A 23,401-nucleotide genomic window follows, 5' to 3' on the forward strand; every position below is an offset into this window, starting at 1 on the left:
CTGTGTAAATTATTCTTGGACATGGATCGCTTGTTCTGCCTTGTGTTCATATTTCTCAAGTTTGCGCTGTAAATATGAATAACGCGCTCATTGTTTCCATTAACATCCTTCACTTGTCTCTTGGATTGTCATTAACATTACCTCCGTCACTCCTGGGCATAGAGTTTCAGAATCCAGTGTCCGCTGAGTGTTTCCATGCTCTTCCTCAATCCCACTTTAGAGATTGCATGTCACAGAAAGCCTCATATAATATCTTGTGTCCTTTTGTTAACCTTGGTTGTCCCTTCCCCCCCCCACCCCACGTCCTACAGACAGGAGACTCCTGAAATCAGACTAATTGTTTTCTCTTTTTTAAACTTTAAAATGAAAACGGGGGGATTTCATTGTGCGGCAGAGAGTGGTTGGTTAAGCCGTGGAGAGGGGATGGTGTTGTGTGTGTGTGTATGTGTGGGGATGGGGGGTTTTCTGGAATGGGAGGCAGGGATATTTTCCAATTACTCTGCCCCTTCTCCCTCCCATCTCACAGGACAAGGGAGGGAAAGCCGGGCTCGTTTATTAGTATTAAGGGCTTGCCCCCCCCTCGTCCTCACAGACAGCCCTCCCTTTACTCTCTCCCCTGCAGCAACCGTGCAATGCACACAAGATCACCCTAATAGAATTTGTAAGCCTCCAAATGAAGTGGATTGTAAAAGACAAAATGACATGAGAAATGTTTTTTTTTTCCCTTTGAGGAGGGGGTTTCCTGTGGGGACCAATAGATGAGCGGGGGTGGTAAAGTGACTGGAAAAGGAGAGAGTAGGAGGGAGGTGAATACACTACGACTCCATTTGATTCTCATTTCTCTCCTACTGCAACGAGTTGCCGGCTTGCATTATCGGAGATGAGTCGTTTTACAGTCATTAATTTACTGGCCCACCTACAGGAGCAGTCCATTACGGAAGCAGCCAGCGTCATCAGATTGGAACCTCAGGGGTGACTGTTCTTTTACAACATGCGTTTCATTAGGTGCCTATAAACACACAATGTAATATAAATATGGAAACTGTTAGTGGTGATAAAAAAAAAACAATGGCCTATGCAACAACTGCACAGTCCCGTGAATGTTGCAGACTAGCAGAGAGACCTCTGGGATAGAAACTTGTAATGCTCATGTTTTCTATTTCCATAATGGAGGAGCATTGTTACCGAGGATTTGGACAGATTATGAGGATCAGGAGGATGATCTCTTTGCAGTATATTCCACTTCTGAGGATTTTATTTGCCGTCACAATGGTGCAGTGTGCCATCAAAAGACATCAAATGTCAAAAATCGAAACAATCCGAATAGAAACAATATAAATCAGACCAGTTTTGTTAATGGACGTAATGGTTTGTCGGGTTCTTATACATCTTTCATACCAGAGAAGCTAATGATCAGCTCAAAACGACACCATTTAACTGAATAAACTTCCTCTAGTCTTTATGAAAAATTGAGAAAATATGGAGTAATCTGTGATAAAGTTAAATGTTTTGATTGTCTACATTGAAAACAAACCAGGTTGTTGCAGAAGCTGAACTAGTTAGCTGAAACTTAAGATAAATGGTTAAACACAGTTCTATTCTCAGTGACAGATATGACAGGATGACAGATATTATGCGCAAAATGATTTTCCAATCCAAACAAACAGCACCCATATCTCAAAAGATCAAATAATACCAAAGTATTTTCTATTTCTGAATACTTATTCTCAGTTTGGGGTCATCAAAATAAATAAAATAACAGTAATTAATTCATCCCCACAATCACTGTCGCGCACTGTAACTAAAACCTCCACAATTAAAAGTGGATTATCGAGGGTGATACTTGTTTGGTTCCAGCAAAACTTTTATTACACGGCAAGCCTTTTTTTTCTTCTCCACTCCGCTTCCCATGAGACCGCGCAGAATGCGCGCCGTTGATGAACAACGAGGAGCTCCATCTGCACTGGCTCAGCCTGTCTCAGTCTCGATCTCCTCCATATGCCAGCTGCTGAGAATATCCCTGTCTCGACAGAGCTGGTTTGCTGCGTGCTGCAGTTTAGATGAGCAACTCTCAAGGCGCACTTTCTTTTTTTATTGAGATAAATGACAACTCTATGATGTATTTACAACCTCAGCAGCCTTCCCGATGCTGCAGGATGCCAATGGCTGTCAGCCGGAGGGGGACAGTGGAATTTGTGGTTGTCTGCAGAACAAATTAATTTGAATCTAAATTTTAAAATGTCGTTTGGCTAATACGAAGCGACTGACCTCTATTCAACACAAATTACATTTGGATTGTGTGGGATGGAGGTCAGATGAGGCTAAATGGTTTAAGCCAACAGTTTGAGTAAGGTTTGATTGGGAGCTGTCATTTTCCAGACACACTGTGAAGGCTGAATATTTTGTATTAAGATAAAGAATTATTAATCATCACCTGACAAAGCAAATTGGAAACAGAGGAAGACAAAACAACGAGTTGACTGCATGGCTGTGCATAGCTGAGGATATTTATAAAAACTTGAACATACGCGCAGACAGATCCGCGCTCTCCCGCCCAACATTTGCTCAAACTGTTCAAGACGGACGCATTGGCACGGAATTAGTGCAGCAATTGCAAAAGACATCATGAAACATAAATACTGTTAAAGCCTTCACGAGAGTGGAAGCGCAGTTGTAGAGTAAAAACAAACTGTTACGTCCAAAGCATGCTGCGTGGGAGAATCAAAAAGTATCCAGAAATAGTCTCAAGCTCAAGTTTTAACAAATACACATCGATTAATGAAGTCAGTCTTAATAATCAGAAGGATTTCAACCTGATGGTTTGTTATCGTGACTTTTTAAACATACTAATGGAGTCAAAAGAGCTGAAACTTCACTCGTAATGTTCACCTCAAATCAGTCAAATCAACTCATGTGGACAGATGACAAAGCCAGGCAAGGAAACACCTGTTTTCATCCTTCAAAGCAGAAAGGAGTTGTTTATTCCGAAGGTGAGCCACCTTAGAGTTACGCTGTGAGGGAGTCAAGTTTCTTTGACCTTGTTGTCTGTGTGAGTGAACCGGTACACGGTTCACAGGTTTTGTTTCTGCAGGCTAGGTGAACATTGCAACGCTTCAGAAGCCTCTCTGCACCGAACCCAAGTGTGGAATCCTCAAATCAAATGAAAAATTACTCTCATAACTGCGGCGTCCTCTGCTCCGATGCACCATGCTAGGCAAGATGGCTGACGATGCAGCTGCAGTCTCCTGGGGAAAGGTCTTAACAGTTTTTTTTTTTCCTTACAGTAAGTGGTGCACTTATCATAATGGCCTCAGTCTTAGAGAACCATGCACAGGGCAGTGACACCCACTCAAGCAAAACAAAAATACAAGTATCAGTTTTGATAATACATTATTAACACAACACAACATCTCAAGGGCACGAATGCTTATCTGACAGCATCTGTTTACATACCGGCTGCCGCTGGCAAAAGATCAAATTCATGTGATACATGAAATGAATTATTTAGCGTCTACCTTAAGGTGAATCCCTCCTCAACTTCAATCAGACGCAGAAACCTTTCAACTCGTCTCATAAGAGTGGCCGTACTTGCAACCGTTCACTTATTCAGTCAAAATATATACATATGGAAACCGTCAGTTCCAGTATATGATAGAAACAGTGAGGCTTCTGTTTGTGATAGACCTTGATTATTGATCCTCTCTATCTGACACCGTCTGCCACCACTCGATAAACTCGGCTAAGGAGAGCTGTGCTCCAAGACACCGTTATCTATTTCACCTTAAGTTGTAATTTTAAGAGAACAAATTGTTTGTGAATCGTCTTTCTAAGAAATAGTTTTTTTTACTGCATGTATCAGTTTTTACGCGGAAATCCGATCTGTGACAGTGATTCTAATGAATTCTTTTAATATTAAATGATGTTACAAGGCAAATTAAGATCCATCAAGCGGTTTTAACTCAAACATGCTGAGGGGTTGCCATGGCGATCCGCCTCAGATCTTATGTAAAGTATACCACACATGTCTTTTTTTTTTTTTTTTTGCTCTTTATCTCACAGCTTGCAGGATGTGATCACACGCAGCTTGTAATCATATGCAGGCCTCTCTCACACAGGCCCCAGAGGAAAGGAGAATGGAATACTTGTAAAGGCTTTGATGGGCCTGTGTGGCAATGACTACATGGAGGAGGGCGAGAGCGTTGACTGTTCAGCCTACCACGTCTTGACGCTCGCACATTAAGAACACTGTTCGGCAAGAGTGGTGGAAACGGCACCGTGAAAACAAATTGATAGACTGCTTGTGACAGATGGATAGTGAAGTGGTCCAATCTGGCAAATAGAGTAGAAATGCTGCAGGTTGTCTTTTTCCTGCCAGACTGGAGGCGCAGTTCAGGTCTTAAGCCGTGCAGATCCCTGAGTGACATTATCGCTAAGCCATCCATCATTAACTATAGCTATTTCATACTTTTAGAGGAATGATGTTGAGGATTATTAGATTCCATCAAATCTCTTGCCTACAGCTCCAAATCCAACTCTCTTACCTTTTTTGTGACTGGACTGAATATCATCTAGGGAAACTGCATAATACCCTGCAGCCTGAGAGCCTGTTCTGTATCCATTTGATATCTGGTGCCACCATGTAAAAGTCATTTGAACTGTGTGAAATCTCAGCGGGTATGTCCACCCATTTGTACAATAGGGAAGGGTGAATCATTTGAGCTCAGCGTTGAACAATGGATCTCAGGAGGAGCGCCGGAGACAAAGCTAGCGCCAGTTGCTTAGCATATTAATGAGAAGCGTGTTTAAATACTGTGAGCATACCATTAGTCACACACATTATAATTCTCCACAACCACATTTATCGGAGCCAACGGAAATCTATATCCTGCTGTTCTTTTAATTGCTCGAGTCGAGGAGGTTCCTCCAGCTCACTTGTAAGGTCAGCAGCACAGCTGTTGGAAAGAGTTTAAGTGATTGGAGTAAATCTCATTTCAGACAGAGGAGTGCACGGATTTTCACATTCATGCCAAGATGTTTATCATTTCAACAATATGTTAAGTGTTACAAAAATATGGGCAACAAATTCGAAACAAAGCTTTTTGGCTCGATGGCTCCTCTGAGCATCTGAATCCTGATGTGAAGCTAACTGATACTGACTGAAGGGCGGGGGTTTGCCGAGAAGCTACCTCACTTTATGATCGCCTCGTTAAAGTGATGTGGTATGTACTTTGTCATCACTGTTGAGAAATTAATCTGTTTTATGATACATCACTATAGTTGAGGAAGATTTTGGTTCAGGCACTGGGCTGCTGTGGTGAGGGCTCAGGTCCAGCACGATGGGTTTTGATTGAAACAATGACTTTGAGGTTAAAGTGTTGACTTTTAGTTTTGAGGATTTTTGGCATGTTTGGCTCGATATTTGATGGACAATTTAGCAATCATGATTTGGAGGTTTTGTATATAAAAAAAGCTGCAGGATTGATCTGAATACTTTCAAATTCAAGCAAAACTACACAAATTTAGCACATTTCAAATATTGAATTGATGATTTTCAGTTGCATTTTTAACCAGCAGTACAGGGTTGTCATCATTAATCAAAAATATCTACTGTACAGCACAAATCCAAAATTGAACCAAATCACTAGTAACATTTAAAATGTTTGTTTTCTTCACTCCAGATGATTTAGTCCTACACGTCGCTGCTGTTGTCTTTGATTGATTGATCATGGTCATAATAGTTTCAGAAAATAAGGACAGGTATAAAATGTCTCATTGTACTGGAAAACAGCTTTCGAAACATCTTTTGATATAGGACTTCACTACTCAAAGCAAACCTTTTTTTGTCTAGTCTGAACAATGCGTCCACCTGTACGTACATATCCGCTTACCCCAGCACATGTGCAGGCGTCATGTTGGCAGCATATTTCTTCGCCTCGGGTCATGACTTTAGCTCCATGTGATTGCAGCAGCGGCGACGGGGCCACATGGCCGAGTGTAAAGCCATACATCATGCCACTTCAGCTGAGAGGGGGACATGTCGGGATGGACTATGTGAAAGCTTTTCTGTCTGATGTATCTGGAAGAAAAAAATAAATAAGTAAATCAACGAGTGAAGAATAAGAGCAGAGAGAGCCTGAGGAAATTAGCAATGGAAGGGTTGGAGATGGAAGGAAAAGAATGATTATCAAGGGAAAAGATCAGTGTAGGATTAAGATCAGAAGAAGATTACAGCGCGATTACAGAGACAACAAGCATTACTATTAACAGAGCCCTGACAAGGCAGGGCAATTGCCTGAGTAATCAGAGGATCTACAGTTTTAATGTATAAGCTTAAGAAACCACTGACGAGAGAGATAAAAGAAGGGTGGCAGCTGGTAGACAAGTGTAATGAACTCTTTTCACTCTCCATCACATCGAGTGCTTATTGTAGCCTGAAATCATTTCACACAAGACATTGGCACAGCCTGAAATATAGGTTCAGGTTTCCTCGATTTGCACGTATACATTTACACCCCCCTCTTACTGTCCATACTGACAAATAGGCAGAGGTGAGATTTTCTATTTCCTTTCCCATTCTCAGCCCTATCCTCTCTCTCTCTCTCAGATGACAAGATGTCAGTCATGTTTTATTCAGTTTCATCCACGTCCTTGAGCGGAGCGGGAGCACAGAGCAGGAGCCCGTGCAGACGGAAACACAGACTAGACAGCTTCATTTTTGCCCAAGAAAGAAAGAAAGAGAGAGAGAAAAAGGACAAGATGAAATGTAGGTAGTTGGCTGGTATGCAGCGCTCATTCTTTTAGTCCTTGAGCAATGATGCACCGGCATTGTTTAAATAAGGCATGCGCACAGACCTGCGAGTGATGAATTGCGCTGTCAGTCTCGATGAAATGAGAATTGAAACCTTTCTCTGAAAAACAATAAGTACAACTATGGCATAAAGGCATTAAGCCGTCCTGCGCTGAAACGTCTTGATGCCCAAGAAGACGCACAGGAAGAGGAATGTGGGGGACAGACATGAAAAAAATAACAGGCGTTCACCTCAACTAAGTGTGTAAGAACATGACTAATACTGTTAAGGGTTAGGCTTCCATGCAGTGTATGTGTGTGTGCATATGTGTCGGTGTAAGGATTCGGGGAGAATGAGACAATTGCAAGCTATCATAACCAAGCGGCTGTCAAATTATCCCTTCATTGCAATTACACCGCCATGCATTTCACCGCTTGTCTGTTAAGCAACAGCCCGCTGTCTCTCCTGTCAAACCTTTGCCCACCCCCACCCCTCCCGCCGCGTGACAGCATTACAGCTATAGTCCAGTGAGCCAGGTGTGTGTGTGTGTGTGTGCGCGTTAACTACGCAGCACCACTAATGTAATGAGCTATGTCAGAGAGAGATAGCAATAGAGACTGAGAGGTTGGAGGAGTGACAGAGGAGGAAACAAAAGCAAGCAGGAAGGAGGCCAGGTTTCCCCAGCACTACGAAGCTCGCGCATACTGTTGGTAGATGTTGCATCACTTCGGAACAGAAGAGCAGAATCTTTAGAGCTGTCAAAGCCAAAGCTTTGTTTGGGAATTTAAGCTTTATGAAAAATATATTCTGCAGAGCACTATAGGGGAATTTCAAAACGACACACAAGTCGAAACAGATTCTTTTAACATCACGTTAACGCACTTCACAGGGGAGCTATTTATTTGACAAAGTGCGTTGCATAGCAAGTCATTTTGGCAGTCAGGCTGATGTCGTAAGTTTCATAAACACCTCCGACTACACATCTGAGCAGTAATAGAAAAGGACCACCACTGTGTACATCCCTGCCAAGCTAACCATGTGTCAAGTTTTTTTTTTTTTGCTGAGCTCATGCCTCTGATTCATGTCAACAACCAGCTGGGAGCCGAATGAAAAAGGTGTCTGGTGCCCTTGTCTATTCGGCGTAGTGACTCCTGCTTTGATAGGGTGAAGCTGACGACCCTTTTTTTTTTTTTTTTTTTTTTTTCTTCATCGAGGAAATAAAAAGGAAGACAGCTTTGACCCTGGACACCGAGAGTGCTGCGAGAATGAAAGATAAACCGGAGATAAATGTCAGCCGTCAAAGAAAATGTAAGATCGTTAAAAGATGAGATTAGCATACAGCTGAGCAAAACACACACACACACACCAATAATAACTGATTACATTGTTTTATCTCGAGGCACTCTGTCTCGCTTCCTGCAGAGTAGCAAACCGCAGGAAAATGTCAGTCTGTAACAGCACTCAACACTTAGAGAAGATGGGAGAAGTGCCGTTTAAAAAAAAAAAAGAATTATCAGGGGAGATGTAATTCAAAATATCTTTTTACTTTGATTTCTTTTATCTATATTCTACAACTATTCAATTCGCATGAACTGCAATTTGTCTAGATGACGCAATTTCAAGTAATTACCGGGTTAACGAAGTGGACAGAAAACGTGGTGTTGGCATCATTTTTTGTTGGTCTCATTAACTAGCACATTTACCAGCATGCACTGCATTGCATTGCATTTGCAGAGCTGCCAACCTTTCGCACAGTCTCACACCTCATGTCCAATGTCTCACGCAGTCAAAAGAATTTATGACAGGTAAGTTTGTAGTTTGAAAAGAGGACATCGACAGACAGGAAGGAGCAACAGCAAAACTGTGCAGAGAGTGTTATTAAAAGGGAAAAGTAAGATATATCCATCACAGTTAATTATGTATTAATTAGTATTTAATTGTAATTTATTCCCGTAGGAGAACAAAGATCCTCAGTCGCTTTTTGTTTGACTTAAATTGCATGCGGTTGTGTGTCCCCCTCATACAAACGTCTTGAGGTCTTTTCAATGATATCAAGACGACGAATTACTGCAACCTGATAATGGTGCAAGAAGAGACGTCAGAGGTTCACCTAAGGTATCAAAAATTTGTCCTGTGGGGGCATGAACGTTTGGACGTTCCATCAAATGGTGGAAATAGTGAAGTCTTTTTGCTCAAAACCAAAAATGGCAATGAACCAATGATGGGCACTAGAGGAAAAGTCAGGGGATCACCAAAGCCATTAAGATTCATGCTCTGGGCAACGTGAATGTCAAAATCATTTCATGGCAATCCATCCAATACAAAGTGCTGGACTGACCAGCCAACATACATCCCGGGAGCCACATTGCTAGGTATATACAAAACCCACTGCTAAGCATTTTGATGCATTATAATTCATACCCTCCAGCTCTTTTACTGCAAATTTACACAACAGAAATATATTTTTACAAATTAGAATGACAATAGAAATCTCATTATGTTGCCTCAGAGTCAGTTGTTATGCGTGTTGAGCTAAACCCTCAAAAGTATACACTAATTTGTCAGTAAAAGTCTCCCGCTGTGATTGCAATCCTGCAGACATTCTTTTATGCCATTTTTTTCCACACATCTAAACTATAATTCTTTCTGCTTGAGTGCAGAAAAAAAAATCCCAGGGCAACCTCAAAAGCGTCAAATAAACCCAGAATGCTTTGGTATCCCCTCGACGGTGTGTCAGACAGAATTAACACTTGGGCAAGTAATCATCCTACCCTCGAGTGCAATCAATACACATCTCATGTAAGCATGTCGATCTGGTATTTCCAGACTGATGCGTCTGTAAGTGCCTGTACATCTGTGTGGATCAGTGGAGCTGCAGCGCATGAATAGCTTTGCATACATTTACTAGGACGAGCTACTAGCCCCTGTGTAGCTGGGCCCGCACATATCCACATACAGTATCTCGCTCTTTTTCTCCTCTAGGTCTTTGCCTCCACTTGTCAAAAGGAAAAACAACTTTAGAAGTCCAAAAAAAAAAAAAAAAAAGGAAAGTCCTTTGGGATGATTTCTAAAATACAATAGAACCTGCATCAAGATACAATCTAACTGAATCATATCAGAGGTTTCTGTTGAGAGCAAAATGCTGCAGAGTAACATCTTAATCTTGTTTTCGAGTTGGGAACCAATCGCTCTTTCCCAGCGTTGTAGCGTTTTGCTCCTGGCTGTCTGTACAACTCTCTCACACAGTTGCCTCTCCGAGCAGAAGTGCGCACAGACTTACAGCACAGAGGAGCATATAAAAAGGCAGCAACACTATCTGCGTCGTCTGCTATATAGCACATATGATGCAACATGCCTGAAACAAGCAGGAGTAGCAACCTAACGGTGCAATAGTGTGTGTGAATATAGCTCCATAACTTTTGCAGTGTCAGTGTTTTTTTTTAATGTTTTTTTTGCAGTTACATGGTTGTTCTTTAGGATATAACTTTCTTGGTGCGTATAAGTATTACATTCCTTTGTCATTACATGAATTTTCCAGAGCACTGTACCAGACTTTTGAGTAGAATAACTAAGATGCTGACTTAAGTAGGGAGTTCTCAGCGTGATGCATTTTGTTTATGGGTCTGTGTAAATTTCATTTTTAGATGGGATGGAGAGATTTTAGTACCTGCACAATGAAGAAGTGCCTGAGAAATGAACTGTAACCCAAAACACAGTCATGCAAGCACTGCCATAATGGTTAGGCAAGGCAAAGTCTATTTATGCAGGACATTTCATGCCCAAAGCCTTCTTTAACGGGGTGCACAAGCAAAAGCACAAGGACAAAAACATACTACAAAAAAAGCAAAAGCACATAGAAGGAGAGCACACAGAATGACACAGTAAACAAACGAACAAATGAATCTGATTTATAAGAAAAACTAAAATAGAAACAGTACGGATTTTTAGCTTGATTTTAAAGTTTCGAGTCCTCGTTCTTCTGGCACATTTGAGCAGCATAGAAGCTTCACCACATGTAGTTTTGAGCTGTAACATTAAGTACAGAGAAGAATAACTACATCTCCTGTCTATACTCGAACTGTATATAGATGAAATACTCAAGACCCCTGCACTTATAACATTAGAACTACTTTGCGAGGAACAGTATTTTCAGCTCTCATCCGAGTGAGTCACATTCTTGCTGCTGTTTTTACTGTATGGACTAAAAAGCTTCAGATCAGTGATGTCGCAGCTTTAACCTTTTGTTGCTGAGATTCACAGAACATGCTGCAATTACTCAGGTAACACTGAGTAAAATAATTATCTTGTCAAGACTTTGGTGAGAAACGACTACCAGTTGGTACCACTCTCAAGACTGTGTGTTAAATATGACATAAGAAATATGCAGCCACGTTCACTTCCATTAAACAGCAGTCAATAACTGCCGCTGTTTTTTTCCGCGTGCTTTTCTTGCTTCAGATGACAAAAGGTCTCTTACTGATAATGCTTCTGTATTAACTCATTTCACGTTAAATTTACTGCGTTGATTTTGATCTCCCTTTGTGAGTCTGACACTGTTATTGGAGTGGAACATTAAACTGGTGGAGAAATACATCATCTGTTTGTCACACAGTGTGTCCGAAAAGCTGTTAAACGTCTTTTTTATTTTGAGTTGGTGGCTTTTATTTATTGGGAGAAGAGAGAAATCTCAGCTGGAAAGAAAATAACTTTAAGCTTTTTTAAACTTTTGTAATGATACCACATAATTAGTCTATTTTTATTGCCATGCAGTCATGCGCAGCAGTTGAAAAAGTCCTCCGAGGTTTCTCCTTAAGGAGAAGTAAAGACCACTATCCCATTAATTATTACGCTTTGAGTAAATTATTTGTGTAGTGTAGCGTGTATTTAATAGGGCAAAGCACCTGTGCTGGCTGGCCTAAACACGACCAGTCTGGAGAGTGAAATGTTCCAATGAGGCCATCCAATTCACACAGAGGTAATGAACCTAAAAACTGATCCAATTCCACTAATGGCTTTGACTGACCCTGGGCATAATGTGTTGTTGCTTGTTTAATGGCATATTCCAAACCTTGCATTGGGATTTGATTTTCAGATCAGGTCCTGAGTGAATCATTAGGGATGATAGGGACACACAGAGGAGGAGGAGGCTGTAAAAGCTAAAAGGCCCGAGGCAGACGGCTATCAGTCTTCCATGGCGAGCTCATGCATACTAAACATCTGCACGGCTCTAGGTGAGGCATCCCAAGCATATGGCTCTGACAGCATCACCCTGTTAATATTAAGCTGCTGTATTACTGCCGGGGCGAGCCGATCTTCATCAAAATGCTTCTGACTTTGAGGGGACGACTCTGGCAGTGATGAAAAGGACAGTGCAGTGACAGCACAGATTTAGATCAATCTACCAGGATGTCCAGCATGAGCGGGACTCAGTGTAAACCTCACTAAAAGCCTGTGGAAGATATTCTGGACTTTGTTTAGAAGACCTTCAGGTCACATAAAAATAAAAAAAAAGACCATTTTGTGTTTTATTCATGTTCCTCCACTTGTTCTAACTGCCATATTAAGTTTTGTTTGTTGTTTAACCGTGCTGTGAAAACACACAGCTCCCCGAGATCGGGATGGGGATAGAGGATTTTATTGATTCGTTGTTGCTTATGGGAACAATTCATGAATTATTGATGAGGTCTCCTGCCTTGTGGTTATTTGCATTTTGGTTGTCGTTTAATGAGACATTTGGGCTTTTATTCTGGTAGATGGATGATGTGTCAATCTTTCCTTTCAGCATCTGTGCAATTTTCTTTAATTTTATTAACTTCATAGCGCCCGTATTGACACGGGGCATTTGGGGTCTGCATTACAGAGCTGCAATTTACCTGGAGAGAAAGTGCGAAAAGGCAAAGGCAGAAATAACCCAGAGCGAAGAGGGATGAAAATAAATCACCACCGCACTGCCCTAGGCTGGGATCACAACCATGCCTTGCTTAAACGTGCAAAGATGAATAGTTTGCTTTTGCTCACCTGGCTCCCACCTTAGGGAACTATTTGCAGAAGAATCTCTCACCACTTTCCCAGGTTATCTCCTGGAGCATCAACACAGCGCCTCACTCCTAATTTATTCACATTTCAGGCACCATCGACATCATCTCTTTGGGGAGATGCCTGCCTCCCCAGAAACACATTAAAAGAGCTCAGAGTTTAAATCTTCTTCCAGGAGATCACTCAAAGCTCCCTGTCGACACCTGTGAAGCTTCACACAGATACCGGTGCCGCTAGGCTTTTCCCCCACAATACTGCAACGAGCTGACGGTGCACCAAGCTGGATGAACAGCTGAGAGGAAATGAGAGACGGAGAGAAAGGTAAACATGCTGCCGTCACTGTAAATAAATGCTCGAAAGAGGACGGAAAGAGCCATTAGCCTCCACTAACTTACATAAAGTTGGAAGTCATGTGCTTGTGTGTTGTCAGGACATGCAGAGCGATAACGTTAACACTCTATATTTGACAAGTTGGGTTGGATGTTAAAGGGATAGTTTGGGAGATTCTGAAGTGGGGCTGTATGAGGGACTTATGCATAGATTCAGAGGTCAGCATACTCCCAGTCTGGAGCAGCAGACAGAGATCCCAGCTGAGCTATGAACTGGTACGCTATAAGAACATTTTCACTGCTTTACTTTGTCGTCAGCCTTTTTCTTTGGCACCGACTGTAGAACTTCTGAATGTCCTGTGGACTGTATTACACTGCAGATCAGCTGTCTGGGTCAAACATGAAATCAAAGTTCACATTTCCAAAGATTTCAAAGATGGTGCATGCTTGTGTTTTCTTGGCCGTGCTTCTGAAACTCCAAACAGCTGATCCGCAGCGTAATACAAAGTGCAACACAGTTAGGCTTATGCATTGTCCAGAAGCTCTAATGTTAGTGCCAAAGAAAGGCTGTCTGGCTGCAACGTAAAGAACTGAAAATATTCCGAATATGAACTACATTTAAACTGATATTGATTTTTGGATGGTGGATCTTTTGTGTTGCCACAATAAAAAAATTTTGCTGACTCTGTCCGCAGCAGTGCATAGCTCCTGTGCCCAGATCTCGGTTTGCTTTTGCAAACCTGTCACGCATTTCAGTGAGAACTATAGACTCTGCCTGTCTGCTGATAGACAGCTGGGTTAAGAATAATTCAAAAGTACAGATTCGAGTGAGCAACCTTATATTCAACCACTGTTTATTATTATAAAAGGTTAATGTGTTGAACAGAGTTCTTTAACCGTACATGATGACATCTCATTGTTCTCACTTCAGTCTGAACCACACGTCAAAACAGATCAACATATAAAGCCTTTGAATAATTACATACAGTAATCATGTAGAGACAAAGTATGAAGCAGTGTTTTTTAATCATCTTGATTGATTTATCTTAAAAGCAACTATTCAACTTCTACACTAACCAGCCTGAAACACCATCTATTGTTGCAGTTATGCAAAGCCAAAACAGGCTCTGATACTTGGAAACAGTGTATATAATGATCATTAGTGTATGAAAGCAAAACACTGTTTATGAACCATAAATGCCACAGTTACAACCCGGCCTAATAGCTAAGCAGATGATTTGCAATAAAGTCTTTAAAGCACTCTGGATTAAATTACAATTGGGAGGGAGCTGCATTCATAGCAGAAACAAGAGCCTGCTGCATCGCTTGCATATTATATTTCAGAGGCTGTAATGTACTGTTAAGTTGGAAAAAGCGAGCAAATGAGCTTCCCCCATCACAGTTTCTCTCTGGCTACCAGATAACAGAGCTGTTAGTGTTGAATGCACTAACAAGAACACACGTCAAGGGATTTTAAAATTCCCCGGAGTGCTTCTTAAAAAAGTCTTATCAATGTCATCTACTTCTTTTCCTAATAAATGTTTCGTTTTTGCCTAAGGAGCTTTCACTCTCCTTCTGAAAGAGGAGGATAAGACTTGATCAGTGCATTTGCTCAGACAGCGCGAGCATGTCCTGGAAGATGTACAGGGTACGGTTTGTTTTGTTTATCTGGCCTCGGGTCAGCCTCAGAGTTTTTGGGGTGGGGGTTGTTATTTTATTAATGGTGTCTCTAAGCTGTGTCAGTAAGTGAATGAAATGTCAGAATTTCATGTCATTCAATTCTGACAGTATCATTCATATGATCATACATGTGTGCCAATCTGGAGTCTGTCTACTGTAGGATGGTGCCAGACAGGTGATTGATGTGTTTGATTTTTGGGGGGTATGATCACAGATATGGTTCCCACATCTTTTTAAACATCAAATTCAAGGAGTGGCTCACTCCTTGGCTCAATTCCCTTAAATTCAAGGACACAGGCATGAGAGGCTTGAATGTGCAAACACATCGATTCTTAAATCTTTGCAGATTCACCAACTTTCAAGGATTTAAGGACACGTGGGAACCATGCAAAGAGAGTGCTAACCATGGTAGCTAACATGGCTCTGTGCATGGATTACCAAGCAACATTCATGGTCCCCAGAGGATGCATCGTACTGACTCTGGGGATCCTCTGACTACCACCATGGCTCACATTTGTAGTTTGATCAACATCTAAACAACCGATGTATGTATACTTTCATCTATTGTCATAGTCTGCTTAAAATTTCAATCTGTCCAATACTTTATGATCAAACACAAAACTAAAGACGTTCACAGCCTCGGCTGTTGGATACTTGAGTCGAATACTAATTAGGAAATATTAGCATGCTAAACAGATACACTGAAATGTTCAACATGGTAAACATCGTACCTCTTTCTCGGGGGCCTAGAGGATGTGGCTCTGAAAGAACATTTTGCATTTCATGATTTCAAGTCAACAACAAGTTCTTTAAGTCAATGCCCATTAGCATAGGTGCTCTCCAGGGTTGAGTGCTCTTGCATTTATTGTAGGCAGGGATGTGTTCTCACATTCTCTATCGCGGTGTGATATGGAAACCACTCAGACGGTGATAGGACGGAGCGCAATAAGGTGATGAAAGCAGCATCAAAAATCATCACACATCAGTGATATTGATTTTTTTTTAACACCTGCATGTTTATGATGGGTCTGAAAAAGACTCTTCTCACACAGCCAGAGCACTTTTTGATCACTTCGTATTAAGATGAGCAAAGACAGTTTACTGTGCAACAGAAGCGCGGGTCCTTAAATCCACATCACTAACTTTATGAACTGAAGTAAACTGAGTCCCCTAGTGGGTTTCCTAATGCACCAGACACTTTTGTTTTATTCACTTTGTCTATGCTGATGTTTTATTTACCTCGCGAGAGTGTTTTTGATATCTTGATATATCTGTGTTGATGTGTACTTGTATTGTGTTTATTTCCTTGTCTTTGGTTTTCGGCCTTGAGCACACACCAAAACATACTCCAATCAATGTTTCATTAAAGTGGTAATGAATTATTGAAACTTTAAAATCATAGCCTAGTGTCAAAAACAGAGCGGTGGAAGCATGAATGTCTTTATCCACTTTAATAATAATAAACCAGGGGATATTTATCAGGGGACCTGAACATTTAGCATCCTCCCAGCCACCTGAGACACTGAATCTGAATTATACCGCCACTTGCTTTGTTGAGCTTTTACTGCACTTATTAGCTCTGGCCATTATAGAAGTAACAGAGGTAAGAGATGAAAGGCTGTTCATCTTTTCTTCCCTCGCCCCATCCTCTTGCCTCTTCCCTCCCCTCTATCTCTTAAGGGCTTCTCTTTGAAACATGGCTGGGAGAAAGGAAAGCACAATAGGTGTGCTATCAAGTGACAGGTGCCCTTGTTGTGCCTTTAGCTCACACTGTGAACAAGCCCTTGGCCGGCACCCTCATAAAACATGAAAGGACTTGACATGTGTCCAGAATTCTTCAACGGAGTCACAGGCGCGCTGTCGCAGCCTTAAAGCAGACAAGGACACATGCAGGTACAACCTCGCGTAGACGCACAACATATACGAAACGAGGCCTTCCCTTCGGGTTACAAGGAACATGCCTCCGGAAAGCGAACACCAGGAGGGAGCTCATGTTAGGAGATTGGCATATTGGATGCATTTCTGGGGTTTTGTTATGCGAAAGGACAATCAGTTATTCTTGTGCAGCCTCTCTGGCGGCGAGACGAATCGATGAGATGCTATAGATTTAATTGCATGACAGACATCTTTGTTTCTTCTCGGGCGCTACAGTATGTATGGTGTGTCAGTGGAAATCAATGGGGAACTCGGCGTTTTAAGTGGTGATCGTGCTTGTCTGATGCGGGTTGGTTCAATTATCTTCTGCTACTGATGTCGCATTAGCTTTCATCGCTCCATGGCTGACCGTTCAACACATCGTCAGCTGTGTTTCTGATATGTATGGAGTTATATTGAATTTAACAAAGTTGACAGAAGGTGAAATCAAATCAAGTTTTACTCATGGGTCCTTGAAGACGTGTGGGATACGCTGACAGCCGAGGTTGGCAAACTGGATTAATTCTGAATTGTCCTTCTGTCACTACACTGTCAGTTCCCCTTCTAAATTATTCACTCTTGCTTTTTGCCCTCCATCTGCCACATATTGCTGTGTAAACTCTCCGTGACCTTTGGCAATCCCCCTGCGCATTCATTCATGAAATGCATTATTTATACCACCGCCGCCACATCAAAGTTATTGTTTACATTTGGCTGTAAAATCATGCGGCGTGCCATCGAGCTGGAGCTAAAAGGTTCACGTGTTGTCCTACAACTCATGAAATAATAGCATATGGAAGGGAACGGAAAACAAATGTTGTGTGAATATCACTCAGCTACAACAACTGTTCATCTACGCGGTCCCAGTGCTGGAGGGATTCAACCCCCTTCGCTTTGATACATAGCAGCATGACAACATTGACATGCGCTAAATGAATGAGATTTATACACGTCTGTGTGTGTGTATAACACACCAGCTGTTTCTTTCATGTGTCAAACGTCAAATGTCTGTGTTTGTGTAAGCAGTCTGGAAATACTAAAAAAAAAAAAAAAAGGTGTCATGAATATGAAGCCATCTCCACATGCTTCATTCCTGGTGCTCAACAGTCTGCAGGACGATCGTGGTGGCAATCCAATCAAGTCTTGGGAAACTTCAGACGGCGATTACAGATCTTTGAGCAACATTGCTCCGAGTGTTGCTTTCAGTATTTGTCTGATATTATGAGATTTCCAAAGATGAAGCTCAGGGGGGATCAACATGTCCATTTCTAACATCTGTACATTTTGTGCACTGGGTGAATCAACATCAACATTCTACCTGAACAGCACTCGAGGAAAGGTTATAAAAAAATAAAGATGAAAACACTATTTTGACTTGCAATGAGGATTACAAAACAATTTTGGAGGTACAGTCACTGCACGCTTCTTGTTGTGTAATTCAGCAACATATTCAAGAGGTTCTTTGAAAGTAGTCTAGCTCAAGGGAACTTGGGGAAATCAATGAGCCACAGGGGAGGTGTGGGGCCCTGTATGAATACAGATTTAACTGGCCTTAGAGGCAAGATTTAAAGGTTGTTCCACATGAACAATATCCCACATCAACCCTCCCCCCCATCTCTTCAGGGATCAGCAGTTTTATTCATAACCATTTGTTTGTATCAGCTCACAGTGTGAGCACAGCTATCGGCCTGTTGTCAATTTTAATGCCGCGAACATAACAGTGATGAGTGTTGCATTGTGTCTGTACAGAAGGAGCAGAAATTTCACGGTTATATCTGATGCATGCAGTACATGCTTTATTAAAAAAGCCGAAGACGGCGAGTTTGATATCGTGCAACTAAATGCTTCCGTTCATTTCCTGTTCGTGTCTGATGCCAGGGAGGAATATGCCAACGGGTTCGGGCGCCGCAGTCAGCAGGAACAAGGCAGAGCTCAACGCAGAGCGCCCACAGTACAGACAGCAGTTATTTCAACACGCAACCTGAAGACATTTCATGAGATGCAGCACGGATGAAAGCAGTGCAGTCATTTTCTTATACAGAAGCTTTTTTTGGACCAAAAGCTGGAAGGAAGACACACAATTAGGTCGATAATTAATATGTGATGAGTCTCCTAATGATGAACATACCCCATGCCTATTAAACCGACAAGACTTAATTAGGTTTCATAAATTCTTCACAATCCACAGATGCTAGATATTCATATATTAGGCTAATCTTGTTCAGTGTGTGTGTTCAACAACTGGTAACTATCACCAACTATATCAGGAAGTTGTGGTGAATCTATCCAATCATAATGAGGCAAAGCAGAGCACGAGAGCGTTTTAACATATGCTGGACATAGAAGTGGGGTTATGTTTTTTTTACTTGCCTGTGATGATGTGGAACACCTGTTTTCCTCATTCCTCACTCCTCCTCCTTTCAAGATATTTCAAAGACGACAGAAACCTGGCATCTAATGTTTATCTATCTAAGTGATTTTGACAAGTGAAATCAGGCAGATACCCAATACAGATGACCCCCAAACCTCTCCAGACCCAGACAAGTACTGCAGACTTGCACAGTTCTGACAAGGGCAGATTTTTCATCCTGCAAAAAAAATAAAAATAAAAAAAGACCTTGCATGCTCACTCTCCTGAAGCTTTTTAAATAACTGCTAGCAGAGTTCTGCTCATGTTGACTTTTGTTTCAATGATTGAAATTGAAGTGGTTTATCTCACACACAAAAGACAGTGCATCAGTTAAAGAAAAAAAATATTGGCAGGTTTGATTTTGTCTTAATATGTCTTTTCAAAATAAGATACAGTCGGTTCTTTTCACTTAACCTTTAAATAAAAGATAATGGCAAAGAAAGAGGTATGATGAAGTCAGATGAAACCTTTATTTACCAGCTCCCTTCAGAATAAACTGTCACATAACCGCTTAGCACTCTTCCCTTTTGAGTTACACATCCTCCTGTCTGTGCTACCTGATTTGCACATCCACACCACACAGAACAAACAGCTCCACTCTGATCCCATTTCCCTTCATAGTGGCTATAATGAATCTTTTATGATTTCATAATACATCCAATTATTCCACCCCTGTTAAAATCACAGTGCACCACCTGGAACCACTTTGGCTTCCCTCTCTTCTAATTTCCCTGCCTCATTTGCTTGCATATTCTTGCCATATATGTAAATGGAAATAACCAATCTCACAAAAGCCAATAGAGGGTGGAAAGAATATTTAAGGCTTCTCATTCAGAAGATGGGTCTGATCCTGCCACAAGACTTCTAACACTGGGAAAAGCTCTTTGTTATAATAGCGGCTGCTTAGATCAGATCACCAGTTGCTTATGCCACATCAGAGTTCATTGAGAGAACGACAGAGAGATGCACTCTGAAACGGGAAGCATTTGCAGAGCAAAGCTGAAGAGATTGCGGGAAGAGAGGGCAAGCTGCTGCAGCAGGCCCACATTTGGTAATGGCTTCTTCATAAATGAGCACATGGATTAAACCTGTCTGCCTGGGTAGCTGCTTTACGATAAAAACACATACAACAGCAATGGGAGAAAGAAGCAGCGTGACAATAGAGGCGGCTGACTGCCTGCTGCACAATAGCTCTGTTGAATGTTCAAGTCTAATATATTCTAAAGAATAGAAATTGTTTTTCAAGGTGCACTTCTCTTTGCTGTTCCTGCTTGTACGACGTTTTCTTACCAACTGCAGTGACATTATGTTATCAGTGGATAACATGGATAACATAACATTCTGGACTTGGACAACTCAGCTTAGTCCCATCGCAATGACGTCTTACTGTAAATTTATACGTTGTATATACCTTACATACTTAGATACTAGGGCTGAACAATTAATCAAAATATTAACTAAATTCTAATGCGGCCATGGTTTTTAATTAATGTCAAATGTGTCACAACATACCATTATAAAAGAAGCATTGTGCCCCAGCCTACAAATAATAGCTCGGGGTGACCTTTGTCAGGTGAGATTCATTGTCATGGTAACAATAGCCAGGTGACCACCTTAGTCTGCTGACCTTTGCCATCATAGTAACATCAATAAATACACGGTTTGGGTTTAAATAAGAACATTAGATATGTTCATTTACGTTAAATATGTGTATGCAAGTTAAATATGTTACTTAAGTTATACCGCCCTGCTATTTTCAGAGTGATCAGCCTTTGGAGAAATGGACATTTGTTTCTAGGAAAAAAGGCTCTTGGACAAATTGGACATTTTTGGGACTATTTTTCCAATACACAATTCACAAGTCAAATTTAGTATTTTGCTATACTGTAATGTATGTTTTCCCTTTTGAGAAATATGACAAATTGTTTTTATCTCGCAGCTGTGTCTCATTATAAGTGCCTGCCAAAGGTTGGGTAGAAAATTATGTCTCGTATAAAAAAAAAACTTCAGCTGAACTCATAATCAAAGTAGGAAGCTCCCTGGCTGCACCAGGAGCAGGAACTGTAGAAATGTGTGTGTGTGTGTGTGTGTGTGTGTGTGTCTGTGTGTGTGTGTGTGTGTGTGTGTGTGTGTGTGTGTGTGTGTGTGTGTGTGGACCTCTGACCTTTCAGCTGAAATACTTAACTTTGTATTCACTGTGTGATATTCTCTGTGTGATGTTCTTGTAGCAGTAGCACTGTTCTTACATCTGCATGCTCATATTGTTAACCTCATTTCATTCTCACTCATTAAGGAAAAAAAAGGACAACAAAGACAATATAACAACTTGTTTATTTACAGACAATTGAATGTGAAAGATTTAATTGCTGATCTAGGATCAGTGTTACTTAACTACCATTAGCTGCAACTACAATTACCAGCTGCCTTGTTGATTTATCTGGTCTATCATTTGCCATTGTCTGCAACATGACATGTTGTCCTTGCTAAAACTCAGAGTTTGTGACTCTTTTGACAGGTGCATCATATTTCAATTTGTCTAGCGAAATTTAAATAACAACATCAGACTATCGTTGCCACCTCACATGGTACCTGATGGTTTGACAAATGTATAGGTGATCCTAATGCAGTTACCTTAGTTACCATGTGTCAGCTGTTTGAAATGGTAAAGTGTGCGATAAGTGTGAAAAGGTTACTTGGCCGTTTAAAATGGTGTGTATGAACCATGAAAATGGTGTGTCCATGGTTATTTCTACTTTCGAATGTAACACTCACAGTATTAATCACGTCCACAACACGTAATCTGTGCTTCAAGTTCATGCCCATTTCACAGCGTTTCGTGAGACATTTGGCTTTGCATTGGAGCAATCACACACTTCACTACCCAATTCAGAAGCACGCTGTTTGCCTCTCATGCTTATTGTGTTTTCAGATGTATTCATGGTATTGCATTTAATGCATTGAGAAGGGGGAGTTGTTTCGTAATATCCAACCGCAGACAATTTCAGAGATAATATGGCTTTCTAGCTGTTCCAGCTGTTGTTAGATTATAAAACTGCACCAGTTCTCCAGAGTCCAATTGCATATCCTTCACATCTTGTTCATTATAGGATTGTAGTGGTCCACATTATAGAATACTCAACCTACATTAGTCATTAATCAAAATCTTGGCTTAACCCTCAGGTGTTGAAGGAAAACCACAGTATTTAGCAGTTTTCTTTTTTTTTTTTTTAAATACCCCAATGCTACCTCAAGCAATTTCTAACTAAGAATTACAGAAGCTTTTTGTTGGCGAGCCACTTTATAATTGGGAGAATGAACTTGTGATGGTGCTTGCCCCTTGGGCAATTTACCTTTGCAGAGTAAATTTAGAAATGTTAGCTCCCTTGTTCAATTTGCTTTACATGAGATAGCTTCCCTTCTCCCTAAGGAGTCCCACCAAGGCTGGTTTACAAGCACTCAGTCATGTGCTGCGAGGGATATGCTGTTTGTTTGTCTTAAGGCTCTGGTCATCAGTTACACAGACAGGGCAGATCATTGCTTTGCAATAAACTATGGAAGGCAAAAGTAAAGCTTGTGTAGCTCGCCGAAGTGACCTCATTAAGATGGATAGAAAGAGAACGCTGGAATAAACTCCCAAGTGAAACGGGCTCTTGTTGGGCTGTTCATTTTTATATACACTCCTGTAAATATCCAATTAGAGATTAGATCAAATGCCCCTAGAGAATTTTTTCTCGGCTTCTCTCTTAAAGACCTAAGCAATATAAATCAAACATACTGTACGTAATCGTATTGTATCTACCTGCTTCCATTAATAAGACTATTATCAGGAGGGGTGTTTATCTGCACAGTAAATAGGCCTTCAGAGGCTTCACAGTGTACACATGAATCCTAGTTACACCATCAAGTGTCCATTCGTTTTTGCGTACCTGATGGCAGATTTGGCCGTGTGACTGATTCAGTCTTGGCTTGAGAGCAGAGTGGTGGAGTGGGGAAGGGGGGCGGCGGTGTCGGAGGGAGGGGTGTCCCTGTGAGTCGTTTGTCACTGTGTCTGCTGGGCAGATTACCTGTCAGATTAGAAAACGCCCCTGTCAGCCGCTCAGACAGGTGGTCGGCCCAGATACATCACAATGGCACACACACACACACACACACACACATATAAGAAAGTGCCTTCATAAGAAGGGAAGCCGCCAAATGGGGCTGCAAAGATAAAGAGCATATTGTCATTACATACATCCTGACCA

At 41.3% G+C, this 23,401-nt stretch overlaps 1 protein-coding gene across 1 annotated transcript in view; it reads right to left on the bottom strand.

Annotated features, from left to right (window-relative positions):
* The window catches only part of auts2a (activator of transcription and developmental regulator AUTS2 a), a 393,464-nt gene that overhangs the window by 290,577 nt on the left and 79,486 nt on the right, over window positions 1-23,401 (bottom strand). The window contains exon 3 of the mRNA XM_027273301.1: window positions 5,889-6,076. The gene's annotated coding sequence lies outside the window, so the exon portion shown is untranslated. The remainder of the gene's footprint in view (window positions 1-5,888; window positions 6,077-23,401) is intronic.

The sequence above is a fragment of the Larimichthys crocea genome, chromosome XXII (assembly GCF_000972845.2).
Source record: "Larimichthys crocea isolate SSNF chromosome XXII, L_crocea_2.0, whole genome shotgun sequence".
In the NCBI taxonomy this organism is placed as follows: Eukaryota; Metazoa; Chordata; class Actinopteri; family Sciaenidae; genus Larimichthys; species Larimichthys crocea.